Source organism: Urocitellus parryii, chromosome 5 (genome assembly GCF_045843805.1).
Source record: "Urocitellus parryii isolate mUroPar1 chromosome 5, mUroPar1.hap1, whole genome shotgun sequence".
NCBI classification, from domain to species: Eukaryota; Metazoa; Chordata; class Mammalia; order Rodentia; family Sciuridae; genus Urocitellus; species Urocitellus parryii.
The window spans coordinates 107,097,121-107,108,810 of NC_135535.1; the positions used below are offsets into that span (position 1 = coordinate 107,097,121).

Here is an 11,690-nt window from a genome sequence, read left to right on the forward strand (position 1 = left end):
GAGGACTATCTCCCAAATTAACATGTGAATTACAATTTCAACAGAGAACACATGGAGTGTAGTCCTTGAATCCCTGTTTAAAAGCCCATTTCTGCTGATGGGCAGAATCACAGTCTCTCTGGGACAGGAGTCCCCTGTGTTTCTCCTTTGTGAGCAAAGCAATAAAACTTTTTTCCTTTTTTTCCTCAAAACCATGTCCTCATTATTGGATTGGCATCAGGGACAAGGACAGGGCTTTCAGCAATGCACTTACAAGCAAGGAGGAATGTATGGAACAGGCTTCCTCCTTATAAGTTGTTTATCTCAGATTTTTGTCACAATAACCGAAAGCTAATGCAATACTCTTCAACATACGGGTATGTAGACTATTGTCAAGATTTTTTTTTAAATGTTATTTAGAGACAGGGTCTTGCTAAATTGCTGATGCTGACTTTTGGGGGGTTTTTTTGTTTGTTTGTTTTGTTTTGTTTTCCACTGTGCAACCCACTTCATTGCCAGCAGCCTACAGGCAATGGTTCAGGGCCACAGTTGCTCTAGCATGGGACACTATGAGAGACCCAGGGGGATGGGCCTGCCATAAATCCAAACCCATGCATCTGATGCTGTCTTTGAACTAGCGATCCTGCCTCAGCCTCCCAATCAATTGGAATTACAGGTGTGAGCAACAATGCTAGCTATGAAGTCTTGACATGACCTTGCCTTGCCAATAAGATAACTGGACACATTTGTGTCTTTTCATAATGTTAGAATTTTTTGAGTAACAATCAATTTGTAAGGTACATAACTTTCATTGGCTTTGATTCATGCTTCATTTGGTAGCAGGACTGTGACAATCACAAGTTCTTTTATTCCATCCCAATCTCAATTACTAATATCTATAACACTCAAGTCATACATCATACTTCACACATGACATATTTAAGTTACAGAAAGGCTAAGAAAAGTCCAAGGTTGCCACAGAGTTTCAAGAAGCCGAGCCAGGAGCAAAGACAGAACAGATACAAATACAAGAAGTCTTTGTAGGTGGTCAGATTAGATTAAGAAGCAGTTTAAGAACTTGTTCAAGGTGCAGAGCTGTTCAGGTCACATAACTTGTTCAAGGACAGGTCCAAATGGCAAGTAGTTTCATAGTGGGCCAGTCAAGCGGAGAGATCAAGCTGAGCTGAAGTCTCTGGGACAGTCAGGAATGTGTCACCTGTTGACCTCAGAATGTGTCGACTGCATAGTCCGATGAAAAGGCCAGTGTGTGCCCCATTCAACCATCTTAGGTGCTTTATGTGATTATGGTAAGGGAGTTGCATCATTGGAGATCTGGTGTGATTGAGAAACTCATGGGCCTGGTTTTCCTAATATGGGTTTTGTTGATTCTTGGATTTGGGTCTTTTTGAAGTACTAGGATTGAATGCAGAGGTTCTCTAATACCAAGCTACATCTCCACCCCATTGTATTTTTTATTTTGTCACAATGTCTCTCTAAGTCACTGAGGCCGACCTTGAACTTGTGATCCTTCTTAGCATCCAGAGTCCCTGGGATTATAGGTGTCCTCCACCACACATGGCCACAGGTTGACATTTTTTATTAGCATAATTCATTTATCAATTTGTGCTTTATGATTGTGCAGCTAGGGATTATTCTTTTTTTTTTCTTTTATTTTTTTTTTAAGTATTTATTGTTTAGTTGGGTGCAGTGGCACATGCCTGTAATCCCAGCAGCTCAGGAGCCTGAGGCAGAAGGATTGCAAGTTCAAAGCCAGCCTCAGCAATTTAGCAAGGTGCTAAGCAACTCAGTGAGATCCTGTCTCTAATAAAATACAAAATAGGGCTAGGGATGTGGCTCAGTGGTTGAGTGCCCCTGGGTTTAATTCCTGGTACTCAAAAACAAAAATTTTAAAAAATGTATTTTTTTTTTAGTTGTAGTTGGACACAATACCTTTATTTCGTTTATTTTTATATGGTGCTGAGAATCAAACCCAGGGCCTCACATGGGCTAGGCGAGTGCTTTACCACTGAGCCACAACCCCAGCCCTAGGAGTTATTCTTTTTGATAAGTTCTATATGTCTAACTAGCTGTTATCTACTTGCCTAGACAAGTTACCAAGTCATTCTGCCTTAGCACTTGCACTCAAAATGCAGTAACTTATGTCAAACTGCTGCTTTATAAAATGGAGTAATTCAGGGAAATGAACTAACTAAAAACTGTTGTTTTGGGGCTGGGGATGTGACTCAAGCAGTAGCATGCTCGCCTGGCATGCCTTTGGCCAGGGTTCAATCCTCAGCACCACATACAAACAAAGATATTGTGTCCGCCAAAAACTAAAAAAAAAAAAAATATATATATATATTAAAAACTGTTGTTTTGCACAAGATATAGTAATTCAGAGCAGAGCACAGTCTGCTCTCCACAATAATTGCCAAAGTAACAATTCATGTATTTCTAAATAGAAACTACAAGTCCAGGTAGTTTCAGAATTTTATACACAGCATGTAAAGGGAGGGGCTCAGAAGTTCACAGTCTACACAAGGTCGCATAAAAGCAGCTTTTTCTTTCACACTGTTCTCAGCAAGTTAACCCTTCAAGGACAACAGGGGAGAGCTTCTTCTCCCCTTTCTTTCCTCTCCCTGCCAGCTGTTACCATGGAGCCAAATTGGTAACTTTTTTTATCTTAGAAATGTAGATAACTCTGTGAAGCTCTAGATCAAATGATATTCATACTTTTTTTTGACCTAGAAAAAATATTAGAAAAGAATCTATCAAATGAAACAAAGTGAATAGGCTTGGGGAGTGGCTTAGTGGTAGAGTGCTTGCCTAGCATGCATGAAGCCCTGTGTTCCATCCTAGCACTGTAAAAACTAACTAACTTTTTAAAGACAAAATAAGAAACAAAGTGAATGTAGGGAAAAAAAAGAAAGTTAGTGTGGAAAAGGAAATATAACAAAGTAAAGTCAATGGGAGGAGCTGCTCTGTTCCCTGCCCAAATTGCACAGGAGAATTTTTTGAGCCTGAGACTTTGAGACCAGCCTGAAAAACATAGTGAGACCCTGTATCAAAAAGAAATAAAAAACAAAAGAGGGGACATGGGGGTAGAAATAATAGTAGAATGAATCAGTCATTATTACCCTATGTGCATATGTGACTACAAGACCTGTGTAATGTAACGCTACATCATGTACAACCAGAAGAATGAGAAGTTATACTCCATTTACGTATGATGTGTCAAAATGCATTCTACCATCATGTAAAGCTAATTAGAAAAAAATTTAATTAAAAAAAGAAAAAATAAAAAGAAAGAGTCGGGCACAGTTGCCCACACCTATAACCCCAGTGGCTGGGAAGACTGAGGCAGGAGGATCATGAGTTCAAAGACAGCCTCAGCAATTTAGTGAGGTCCTGAACAACTTAGTGAGTCCCTGTCTCTTTTTTGTAAAAAGGGCTGGGGATGTGGCTTGGTGGTTCAGCACTCCTGGGTTCAATCTCTGATTAAAAAAAAAAAAATCCTGGAGTTGTTTAATTTAATAAATGTACTTTGTGTGTGTGTGTGTGATTCTGTATGAAGGATTTAAACTCTGCTTTTGCCTACAAATGATGGGTGGCTAAAAACAGGAATAAAGATGTGGCCTATCTGCCTGCATTTTGCACCTTCCTCCTTTGCTCTGAGTCACCTTGGGTGCCAGGAATGAAGTCTGATCTGATAAACTTGTTTTTTTTTTTTTTTTTTTTGGTGCTGGGGATTGAACTCACTCATGGCCTTGCATGTAAGACTAGTACTTACCAGCTATATCCCCAGCCCTGATCTGCTAATCTTGTGAGGAACTAAAGCTACCCTCTATGCAACAGCAAATTTCTTACCAAAGACCTTGTCTACCTGACCAAACCTGAGATAATGAAGGCCAGACCACACCTGATCAAGATCACCTGCTTCGGTAGCTGTGAAAAACCTCCAGCTATACAACCCCCAACCCTTCCCCTCATTCCCCTTCCTATAAAGCCTCAAAGACATTGTCAGTTCCTCAAAGACAGGGCTAAGGACATGGGTCTTTGCTTTCCTAGCGTAGCTATACTGTAGGATCACATAGTGAGACCCTACTGAAAAAAAAAATTACTTGAGTTGTCTAATTTAATTACTCCTCACATACAACAGTAAATTCTCCCTGTCAGGGCATATCAGGTGTTGTAGGGGACAGATGACTCAGGGCACTGAAGATAGCAGGAAACAGTTTTATTTGGCTGCAGCCAGGTCCAGAGGGTAGTTTTCACTGTAAGCAATTAATCCCCTTGACCCTAAGTCCAGGTAGTTTCAGAATTTTATACCCAGCGTATAAAGGGAGGGACTCAGAAGTTCACAGTCTGCAGAAGGTCACATAAAAGCAGCTTTTTTTTTTTTTCACTGTTCTGAGCAAGTTAACCCTTCTCTTTTTCTCCTCCTGCCAGCTGTTACCATGGAGCCCAATTGGTAACTTTTCTTATCTTAGAAATGTAGATAACTCTGTGAAGCTCTAGCTCAAGCCAGAGGCCTTGTTAAAGGATCTTATTTTTTTTTTTTAATCACATTTTGCATTTGCAAACACACTTTTACAAACTACTATACTGGATAAGTGTTTGTGAAAAACTAGAGAAAGGGGCATTCAGCCTCCGGAGTGCTGATCTCTTTCAGGCCAGTGGCCAAGTAAAATAGAGCAACAGGAAAATAAAAAGTTTAACTACATTGAACTGTTTTGTAGAGTCCCTTGCTGATAGTCCTAAAATCAATTATGGTGAAGATTTCTAGAGAAGCTTGATTAAGATTTTCTGTGGAGGAAGGGGTTGCCACTACACAGGCTTTGACCTTCTTTTTCTTTGTCACTTGGGGCTCTTTTGAGTCAATTTGGGTTATTTTGAACCAATTTGAATTTCTGTCATGTGTCTTACAGGAAAGTTTCAATTTTGTAATTTTGGGAGACAAGGGAGATAAGGTACACAGAGATAACAGGTTGGTTGAGGAGATCTCTGTGTGATTTGCACAAAAATGGAAAGCACTGTGACAGTGCCCACTAGAGACAATTTTGACTGTCTCTTATAGGTATAAAGCCATAACTAAGAAAAAAATGATTTACTATTATAGTACATCTTGGCCTAAGTACCTTGAAAATGCACTCTCCTTTAATGTAATTGTCATGTGTTCTTTGTCTGCTGGTCTGGCTGTTAGTCTGAGTTTATGATGACTGCCTTGATAAAGGCAAAAAACAAATCTGATGGCTGGCAGTGACAGTCACTATTGGAAATTTATTGTTTGGTTGATAGTTCTTGATTTATTCTTAGCTGATTAATTTGGGTACCCTGTGTTTCCAAACCCTTCTCAGAACAGTGTTTGTTAGCATTTGGTCTTTTTCTCTTGCCACTCCATTATGTAAATTTGTCTTTTTGCTTTTTGTCTCTTTCTCTGGATTATTGCAACCTTACCAGTTTGAGTCTAAAACACAAGTCCACCAGTTAGCTCCAAAGTTCACAATTTTGGGAGAATAGGCATCTCCACTAAAATAGGAAAGACATTCAAGGAATGAGAAAATGTCTGGAGAAAAACCCCATCTGGCTCTGCAGGTTTCATATTTGATGATTGTGGTGACTGGACTTGCAAGTACTTTAAAATTGGGAAACATTTAATATTCCTAAATTGGTTTTCTTGTAGGCTGATCTAGACTCCTTAGGCAGTAAAACAAAAGTACAAAATATATACAATTTTCTGACCAGCTGCATCTTAATTCTGAAGCAATGAAAAATGTTTTAAAATTTAAATCAAGCTTTTTCTAAAATGACAGAAAACTGGGATAAAATAAAGCAGAAAGAAAAAGCTTTGGAAAATTCAAAGGAGGCTTTCCCAGGTTGGGAGGGCATAGGAACTGCTCTTTGCCCTCATCACTGAAGGGATATATCTGATTAGAAGGACTTATCAATGAGCTAGTACTCCAAAATATGATTTTTCTAGCCCCTTACAAAAGAAATCCCCACTTGTAAGAGTAACTCCCTCTATTAATTAGTTCTTCTTTCTTTTCTTTTTTTTTTCTTTTCTTTTATTGTACTGGAAATTGAACTAAAGAATACTCTACCACTGAGCTCCATTCTCTAGCTCGTGTGTGTGTGTGTGTGTGTGTGTGTGTGTGTGTGTGTGTGTGTCTCTCCCTCCCTCCCTCCCTCCCTCCCCCCCTCTCCCTCCCTCCCTCTCTCCCCTTCCCTCTCTCTCCCTCTCTCTCTCTCTCCCTCCCTCTCTCACTCCCTCCCTCTCACTCCCTCCCTCTCTCTCTCCCTCTATCTCCCTCTCTCCCCTTCCCTCTCTCTCCCTCTCTCTCCCTCCCTCTCTCTCTCCCTCTCTCTCCCTCCCTCTCTCACTCCCTCTATCTCCCTCCCTCCCTCTCTCTCTCCCTCTATCTCCCTCTCTCCCCTCCCTCTCTCTCCCTCTCTCTCTCCCTCCCTCCCTCTCTCTCCCTCCCTCCCTCCCTCCCTTTCCCTCCCTCCCTCTCTCCCCTTCCCTCTCCCTCCCTCTCACTCCCTCCCTCTCTCTCACTCCCTCCCTCTCACTCCCTCCCTCTCTCCCCTTCCCTCTATCTCCCTCTCTCCCCTTCCCTCTCTCTCCCTCTCTCTCTCCCTCCCTCTCTCCCCTTCCCTCCCTCTCCCTCCCTCCCTCTTTCCCCTTCCCTCTCTCTCCCTCTCTCTCTCCCTCCCTCCCTCTCTCTCTCCCTCTCTCCCCTTCCCTCTCTCTCTCTCTCTCCCTCCCTCTCTCTCCCTCCCTCCCTCCCTCTCACTCCCTTCCTCCCTCTCACTCCCTTCCTCTCTCTCTCTCTCCCTCTCTCTCCCTCTCTCCCCTTCTATTTGGAAACAGGGTCTTGCTAAATTGCCAAGGCTGACCTAGAACATAGGAGCTTCTTTCCTCAGCCTCCTTAGTTTCTAGGATTCGAGGTATGCTGCACCTGGCTTTGATTAGCTTTTAAAATAGGAAAAGATATTAACTTAAACCTCCATGACAAGCCTCACCTTTAAAACTTGTGCTTTTAATGGGTCTTTGCCTTCACCTTTCTCAATGATATTTAGACTAAGTTCTACGTCTGAAGTATGCAAATTTTATACTTTGTTAAAGTATAGATTTATGGTTAAGGATTTCTTAGGACTGTAACAATCATTCTGAGGTTGGGAGGAAAAGATAAGGCTAGGCAGATAGGGAAATGGACCCCTAGGCAACTTCCTGGGCAGCAGAGCACAAACAGCAGCTGCAGGGTTTTGCTGAGAACTTGCAAAAGGTTATTTTTAAATCTGGGCATAGGTGACCTGGGGTCCACCGCCTCTCCAAAGAAGGAAAATGCCTGACCAATAGATATTTTGATTGGACTACAGCTGCAAGGATGCCTTGTGGACAATGAGTACCTGACCCAGGATTGGGCCTGGGGCTGACTTCCTTAAATCTATAGATCCTTATAAACCTTAGACAGTGGGGTGTGGTCACACAGATTTATAATCCAATCCCAATAATGAGGAGGCTGAGGCACGAGAGTCATGAGTTCAAAACCAGCCTCAGCAACTAAGCAAGGTTCTAAAGCACTTAGTGAGACCCTGACTCAAAATAAAAAAAAATAAAGACCTAGGGATATAGCTCAGTGGTAAAGTGTCTCTGTGTTCAATTCCCTAGTATCAAAAAAAAAAAAAAAACACCTTAGACAATAGCCATTCGCTGGCAAACCTCTCTAATCCCCTCACAACCAATGGAAGCTTTGCTTCACTTTGCTTTAATAAATTATTATTATTTTTATTTTGGCACTTAGAATTGAACCCAGGGACACTCAACCACTGAGCCACATCCCCAGCCCTTTTTTCATATTTTATTTAGAGACAGGGTCTCAGTAAGTTGCTCAGGGCCTCACTAAGTTGCTGAAGTTGGCTTTGAACTCAAGATTCTCCTGCCTCAACCTCCTGAGCCGCAGGGATTACAGGCATGTGCCACTGCACCCAGTTGCTCTAATAAACTCCTAGATTTTGCTTTCACCTGCTACTGTCTGTGAACCTAATTCTTTGAATTTATGAGACAAAAATTCACTCAATCCTCATTCTGTGTTACAGTATCAAAAGACTAGTTTTAAAAATTGGCAAATGATAAATCTAATAAAAATAATAAAATCTTTGTTTTCTATTTTTATACATATATATGATACACACATGTGTATCATATATATGTATAAATAAATATATATGTGTGTGTGTGTTGTGTTGACAAAAATTCACCCAATATATGTGTGTTGTGTTGATATGATAACAAATTGGTTTATAAATAAATAAGAACACATCAAGTTTAAAAGGGCATAAAGCTGGGTGTGGTGGCATACACCTGTAATTTCAGCAACTTGGGAAGCTGAGGCAGAAGAATCTAAAGGTCAATGCCAACCTGGGCAACATAGAGACATTGTATCAGAGGACTGCAAGTTGAAGGCTAGCCTCAACAATTTAGTGAGGCCCTAGGCAACTTAGTGAGATCCTGTCTTAAAAAAAAGGGGGGGAGGGTTGGGGATGTAGCTCAGGGGATACTGGTTCAATTCCCAGTTCTTATAAAAAAAATTTTAAATAAATAGGACATAAATCCAAATGTCTTAGCTCATGTGACTTAAATCTTTGACAAATAAGTTACTTTAAATTTATTGCTAAGAGAAAAGTAAAAATATCCTTTAAATTATTCACACATGCTTTCTACTTCCCAGCTGCCATGAGCTGAGCAGCTTTCCTCGACCATGCCCTGTAGCTGTTATGTTCTACCTCATCTCAGACCCAGAGCAATGGAACTAGCCAACCATGGGTTGAAACTCCAAAACTGGTGACTGCAGGGATACGTAAAAAGTAGACAGTTGATGCATGGAACAAGGAATTGTCTTTTAATTTGCAGTCCAGAGAAGAGGGAAACTGAAATATTCATTCCTAGATAAGTCTTATGGTATCCTGAGATGTTTAAGTGGAAAGAGATATGCATGCAATGGGCAGGGATGGGGGGAAATCTCTTGAATTCATTTTAAATGATATTAATGAGATGAAGCTGAATTAAGAATTTTTTTTTAAAGAGAGAGTGAGAGAGGAGAGAGAGAGAGAGAGAGAGAGAGAGAGAGAATTTTTAATATTTATTTTATTTTAGTTCTCGGTGGACACAACATCTTTGTTGGTATGTGGTGCTGAGGATCGAACCCGGGTCGCACGCATGCCAGGCAAGCGTGCTATCGCTTGAGCCACATCCCCAGCCCTGAATTAAGAATTTTATCTTGTTGACAGCCTCAATATCTCTAGTGTTGTCTGTGGGTATCCTTACTTCCAAATCTCCAACAACTTCAAGGCAGTGAACTTGCCCCAAGAAAATACCTATCCTCAGCTGGCTTTGTTGGAGCCTGCTGGAGTTCCTGGAAGACACACATTTACCTCAGGGAAAAATTGAGCTGGTCTTTTTCTCTTTGCCTAATCAAGGATGAAGTCCCATTCATTCAGAAATGTGTAAGTGAAAAATGTTGGCAGCTTTTTTTTGCGGAGGTGGGGAGTATTAGGGAGATTGAAAACACACACACACACACACACACACACACACACATATATGTCTATTAAATGTGTTTTTATAAATTGTTGGTATATGGAAGAAGCAGTTTAATATTACTCTGTCTCTGGGTCTTCACTAAAAAGAAAGGTTACTAAGAGTTAAAATTCTAATAGACAATTCCATATGCAAAAATACAAGACAAAGTTGTGTTTTGATTAAAATCTATAGAAAGCATAAAGAATTTCATCTAACTGGATAAAACGAATAATTTTTCTAAACTCATAAATTTTGTAAGAATTGTTTAAATAGTTAAAGACAGAAAAAAATCAACAAATATGAGAAAGAAATAAGAAAGTTACAGGTGTGGGGATATATTTTGGTAAGGAAAATTAAGAAGAAAGGGAATGGTTTTAGATAAGAAAAGGCTTTGTATGGTAAAATAATATTTTTGTCCTAAAGATCAAGATAGGAAAAAAAAAAAGAGAGAGGAGAAGGTAAGTGTGTAAAAGAGTAGTAGAGTGTCTAAGTAAGTCGAAAAGGTTTATGGAAGATAAATCTTAGGAACATTATGCATGGTAATAAATTGGTTATAATGAAAAGGTTATTTAAGGGTTTTCCTAAGATTGATATTTAACAACAAAACCCCAGACTTTAGTTCTCTATGTTTTGTTTTGTTTTTTTTAAAGAGAGAGAGAGAGAGAGAATTTTTTAATATTTACTTTTCAGTTTTTGGTGAACACAACATCTTTATTTTATTTTATGTGGTGCTGAGGATTGGACCCAGCGCCCCACGCATGCCAGGCGAGCGCGTTATCACTTGAGCCACATCCCCAGCCCTAGTTCTCTATGTGTAAAGCAACAATGTTGATCTGCTCTTATAGCATTTAAAAAAGAATTTGACTTAAGGAACTAAGATTTTATGTTTTATCAGGATAATTTATTTTGTCTATTAGGTTTTCATTACTTAGAGACACTGAGTCTTAAAAGAATTAAGGTTTGTTTAAGTTCCTGTCTGATTTAATGTCTTTTAAATGATTGCTTCATAGCTCTGGTTAAATGGACAATTGCTGGGACTGGGGTTGTGGCTCAGTGGTAGAGCGCATGCCTAGTGAGGCGCTGGGTTCGATCCTCAGCACCACATATGAATAAATAAAAAAGTAAGGTATTGTGTCCACCTACAACTAAAAAAAAAATGTTTTTTTAAACTAATTGCTATTTTAGTATTACATCTGACACCCTAAATATATATTGAAAGGAAAGTGAGAAAGCAAGAGATGGGTGGGCGAGAAATGAAGGATGGAGACCAGGCAGAGATCCACACAAAAGTTTATTTATCAAAGCTGACAAATAAAAGCTATCTCTCTATAGAGCAGAGGGAGGCCCCAGAAGTTCGGGTGCTGAGCTTTTGTGGGGTAGAGGTTTGGAGTTGTGGCTGTGGCGCTATAGAATAGGCTTGTGGGTGCTTGCATCAGAGCTAGGTGGGTGGGGAATAGCATAGGATTGGCTTAGGTCAATGGAACCAAGAGACTTTCCAGAATCAGAGGGGGTCTTGTCCTGGGATTGGCTTAGGGTTATGGTACCATGAAGTAGGTCACTAATGGGGGTGTGGGGAGTTTAGGTAAGAGGAAATACAAGAAAGTGAAATTCATAAGATGGTGGTTAACATTTAAGATAGCTGCTCAAATGTTAAATCAATATCCTAGATATATGACTAGAGATATGCATATACCTGAGGGCTAAATATGTTTGTCTGAGTTTTGACTATATTTTATAGAAAAAAAGTTTGTAGAATTAACGCTGTGTAGGTTTAATACAAGCAAGGTGACCAATAAGTGTTCTCCTCTATACAATATATGTTGTATCCATTTTGCTTAAAGCTCAGTCCTTGTCCCTGATGCCAATCCAATAATGGGGACACAGTTTTGAGAAAAAGGAAAAAGGTTTATTGCTTTGCTAGCAAAGGAGAAACACAGGGGACTCCTGACCCAAAGACTGTGATTCTTCCTATCTGCAGGAATAAGGGGCTTTTATAGATGGGAGTCAGAGAAAATGAGATTAGGGAGGAGAGATCAAGAAGGAGAAGATTGGGGAAAAGAAAAAAACATGTAAGTTTCAAAGCCACAAGGGATATAGTCAAAGCATCAAGTGAACCCCTGTTACGTCT

The 11,690-nt window shown here is 40.1% G+C and overlaps 1 pseudogene; it reads right to left on the reverse strand.

Annotated features, from left to right (window-relative positions):
* Positions 1 to 472: 472 nt before the first annotated feature.
* LOC113193003 (small nucleolar RNA SNORA42/SNORA80 family) lies at positions 473 to 594 on the reverse strand (annotated as a pseudogene).
* Between the last annotated feature and the right edge of the window lie 11,096 nt (positions 595 to 11,690).